Source organism: Antennarius striatus, chromosome 4 (genome assembly GCF_040054535.1).
Source record: "Antennarius striatus isolate MH-2024 chromosome 4, ASM4005453v1, whole genome shotgun sequence".
In the NCBI taxonomy this organism is placed as follows: Eukaryota; Metazoa; Chordata; class Actinopteri; order Lophiiformes; family Antennariidae; genus Antennarius; species Antennarius striatus.
In genome coordinates this window covers 19,115,525-19,120,520 of record NC_090779.1, presented here as the reverse complement: position 1 = coordinate 19,120,520, position 4,996 = coordinate 19,115,525, and positions in this window count along the sequence as shown.

Here is a 4,996-nt window from a genome sequence, read left to right as displayed (position 1 = left end):
TTCAAGCCTGCCCTGCATGCGCCACTGACGCAATGCACCTCTTTACCACTGTATAGACCAGACGAAACATGCCGCTCTTTCTTCTTAGCTTGGCATGCGGGACGACCTACAGTAAACTTGTTCTGTTTCAGAATGTGAAAGGTTGACACGTTCTCAGACGCAAATGCACGACTATGACATTAAAGTTGTAAAGAAGACCAGGCGTTTCGCTTTAGCAACTATTTAAAGTCAAATAAACCAAATAAGGGTATATTCAACTGAGTCTGACTTATGTTTGATGAGGGCATGTTTTCAGGTCACAGAAATGTGTTTCTGTGCTATTTAATTACCATATTTAAATGTAGGCGCTTGATTGCAGTATAATGGTAATGCAGTATAATGTCATTTACAGTTGATGTAATATGCCTACATGACTTATTAATCCTTGCATCTTTATTTCCCGTAAACTTTTAAGGGTTTAAAAGCCTTAAAGAAGCCAGCGTTGCCTGCTGAAGAGCTACAAGTGCCACCTTGTGAAAATGATTTGAATATTAGTTTGGATAAGAAAGAAAACAAGTTATTTGTTGTCTTTATTGAACAACTCGACTGCCTGCCAAGTTTTTTTTTGTTTTTTTTTCAAAAGTACTCAGTGAACCTTAGCGCAGAGCATGACGCATGGAGATACTGCATGTATGCCGCTATAAACACTGCATACTAATTTACAGACACATCTGCGCGCGCACGAACGCGCGCAAAAGTCGGACCCACCCACCGACGCACACATGTCCGCGCGCATTCATACACGGATGCACGTGGTCTTCCGAACTACTTTTTTTTCATTGCAGCCACTAACAGCTTGTGGTTTATGAGATAGCTTTCTAGGAAATTTAAGTCAGCGTTGTTGTTTTTTTATTATTTTTTTAAGGCTTAGCTTCAGTTAAAGATAACACAGGGATGAGAGTCACAGGCAACTCAAATATCAAGCAAATGTACAATTCCTGCATTGAATCACAATTTTTGGTCAGGCCTCTATAAAAGCCTAATTTACATGGAAAAACAAGCAGGTGGAAACGAAGCTGTGAGTGTAGGTCATTGAGCAGATAATTAAAAAATGACTGCCAAATGATTTAGCCACACATATAGTCACAAAGAGAATCTGCATGGGTAAATATGTTAATCCCCCTCCTATTCTTTCTCAACTTCAAAGACGAAGCCATGAATGAAGCGAGACTTCGGTGCGTCAGGGGAAGTCTGGGGACTGTTAAATCCTCCGAGCTTAGAGTTGCTAATTTCCATTTCGAAGGTTGTTGGCTATAGAGCAATGCATATGAGAAAAGTAGGGGAAATGTCTCTTTAAGTTTTTTTTTTCCAGTCCAAGTTGTTTCCTCCTCCCTGTGTGTATATTTGCATAGCCAATAGTTCCCCAGCGCTCGATCGAGGCTGTGCGATTGTTACTGGGCAGACTTTTACCTAACTCTCTCTCTCTTTCTCTTCTCAACCACCCCCCCTCTCTTCTCAATCTCTACCTCTCTCTCAGTTTCTCTCTCTCCTCCTTCCACTTCTGTGGTCATTAATCAGTCTCGCCTCTTACAGGATGTCGGTGCGTCCTGGCCAGCTGACTTGCATGTACGTTGTAACATCAGTTAGTTTTGAAGTTGAATAAATTCAGGACATTCTGTCGTCACATTAATTTGGCGTATGTGCGGCGTTAAAGGTAGCGAAGGTGAGGAAACGATTGACGTCAATCTACTTGACGTCATTGCTGTGTGACGCCATCATGACCTCACCTCTGATCTCGGTCAGGTTTTTCATTTCAAGAAAATGGATTTTGGACTATTTTACATAAACATTGCTGAAAAAAATGAGAATAAACTTACTCCAATGTAGTTTGCTGTCGTGATTGATACTGTTTGGCGGTATTTTCCTGTACTCTGATGTTTAACAGGAGACGTAATATATTTATGTTTATAATATTTGCCAGGAGTGCAAACAAAGACAGTGCTATTTATGATAAAAGTCACAATTTAGTTGGAGTTTCAAAGGAGTCAAACTAGGTCTGATGGGTAAGAATGCAGCGGGGGACAGACAGGTACTTCAAATCCTCCTCCACATCCAGCTCCATCAACTGCTCCCAGCGCACCAGCATGCGCAATTACGCATCTTGGAAACTTCGAGATATTGTCTCTGTCAAACTGAAACACAACAATCTGATGCCAAGAGTAGTAAGTTAATAGTAGATCTGTAGGTAATAGGTGAATTCAGTATCACCCTGAGCAGGATAAACTAAAAAAATTTGCTGAAACGTGTTCCGACATTATAATCTTGTTTTACAATAGCGGAAAAAAACAAATGAAGTTTTATGGAACTTTTCAATCAAAATCTTAAATACACAATGACGGTGTACTCGTGGAATTTTAAAATCCTGGACACGGTTCCTTTCTCTTTATCATAAACCTCACAGTAATTGTTGTCAGGACACACTATTTTTTTTCCTGCAACGGAACAGTGACGCCAGTGGCTCCTGTCTGAGAGATCAGCGGCACCGTTTACCCCCGGAAGCATTCAATTACCATATCACAATAAGACTTAGAGCACCCTACCGTGTAAAAACTTCAACCAACTGCGGATCGACGTATTCTGGGAGATGCTTTGTTTAAAAAAAAATCGTAATGACGTAGGTTGAATTCCTGCGCTTCGCGTCACAAAAATATTCATATGATTAAATTAATTTATAGGCAACAGACTCGGGTTTTGAAATGTTATTTTCCTTTAACAAATGTTTCAAAAATCACCCATGGAGCGTCGGAAAAGGCAAGTTAATAGTTGTTTATCAAATGTTGTCTGGAGATTACTGATATTTGTTCAGTGACAGATGATACCGGGAAATGTCCGACGAGTGAATTAAAAACTGGCAAAACCTTTAACCCCTCCCCGTGCGTTATATCCATTTGATAAGAATTAAAAATACGATTTCAACTGGAATAAACGACTAAGCTTGTGGTGACTGCGTTATGCAAAGAGACTCGTCCTGTGATTCATTATCAAGCACCTCTGACACTTTAAATCACCGTTCCCTGCCGGTGACAACACCTCAGGGTGTCAGCCGACGATGAATGGCTCTGCGCTTTTTATTGTTCTTTTACCGACATCGACATGGGAATCATGACGAAAAAAATGTCCCAGATGAGGCAGGGTAAGTGTTGGAGGGGAATTTAGTAAGCACCTTTCACAGCAGACACAGTTGTGAAATGACAATAGCTCAGACCTGAAAGTTATTTTGGAAGTACAACACAAAAGGCGACAAATAAAACAGCTCAGCCTTTCAAATTCATTATGCATGCATATTTTCTGAATTTGTCAGGGACCTAACAGGCTGTACTTTCTTAGCAACGTGAGTCAGTGAGAAAAATCATTTTGAACAATGTTCATGATAAAAACAGGTTTTAAAATGAGACTGCAAGCCAGTGAATATGAACTGAAATGAAGAAGAATGTTCTGTGAAGACTGCGTTTTAACAAAGCTTCTCCAAATGGTGACTAAACTACTTTAAATAGATAAGATCTTCTCAGGTATGTGAAACGAAAATACCTCAAATGCAATCTAAACGCAACAAACCTGCATCAACAGGTTACCCATTATCACATATACACACCTCATAAAAAGCCATAAATTGAAAAGATTCCAAGCATGTCTTTAAAATTTGACATGATCTAACTGAGGTTTATTTTAAGAATACAAAGAAAAAGAAATGTTAAATAAAATTGATGGAAACCTAAGAAACTGATGAAACTGATTGAAATTCCGGGAGAGTCCATTCAGTTTAAATGATTTATTAAATTGTAATGATATGAATTTTTAAACAGATATCTATATTATTATTCAAATAAAATAGTTTTCACCTCATGAATATTCTTGTTTATTTTTTTTAATCACATGAACACATCAATTGTTGTATTTTTTGTTTCACATTTAAAGAACTGACATATTGATTGGTAACACTGAACTGAGAAACTCTATTTGTGAGAAATCAACACATCTAAAATGAAACATTTTTTAACTAAAATTTTAATGATTTATTTTCTAAAATTTCCAGAAACAAAATATACATGATTTTTGTTTTGTTAATTTCCCCGAATGGAAAATGTCTTAATTATACTGATCTAAAAAACAGGACACAGGGGTTGGGAGGTAGAAATCAGGGGGAAAATTAACAAAGTTCTTAACAAAGTTAAATCTTTACTAACAAATACATCTTTATATCTCAAATTTAAATAGAGGTGTAACAAAAAGAAGCAGTATCACAAGAAAGCACTTAATTTAAACCACAAAGCAGCAGATGAAATGTTTTTGACAGCTGTGACATCAACATTCAGCTTCCTCTTCCTACTTCAAATAAAACTATTTGGGATGCTAACCAAGCTACTCGGCTCACTTCCTGCCAGGTGAATGACGCGCAGGAAAGACCATACAGCAGCAAAAACATGCTCATGCAATCGTGGTTTCTCTTCATAGCTTTACTACGAATAAGTAACAAAAACAAGAAAATATTTTTCTCATGCTTCTAAATTGATTGTAAGGAGAACTGTGGAAGGGCAACTGATGAATCAAGATTGAATACACATGACAACATCACTCCAACATACTGTATGCATCATTTACTTATTATGCCCACATTTCCTCATTTTACACTGTTTTTCTGTGGTTGGGTAACTGCAGATGTGTGGTCCAAACAACAATATAGAGGAAACTTGTCATTGATGATTAAAAAAAAACAAAAAACACCAGACTTCATGCAAAATTTCACTGGAAAAATTCAACTGAAAATGTATAAAACAACACAAATTTTAAAACATAACAAAACATTTTGTGCCTTCAATATTTTCTTCTTACCAGTACATGGAATACAAAGGGTTTAAATGTGAGACACAAAAACAACAAATCACATTTCGATTGCTTTAATTTTAAGTGACCACGTAATGTATAAACCTGGAGAATCGAAACGCAATAACGCAAACAC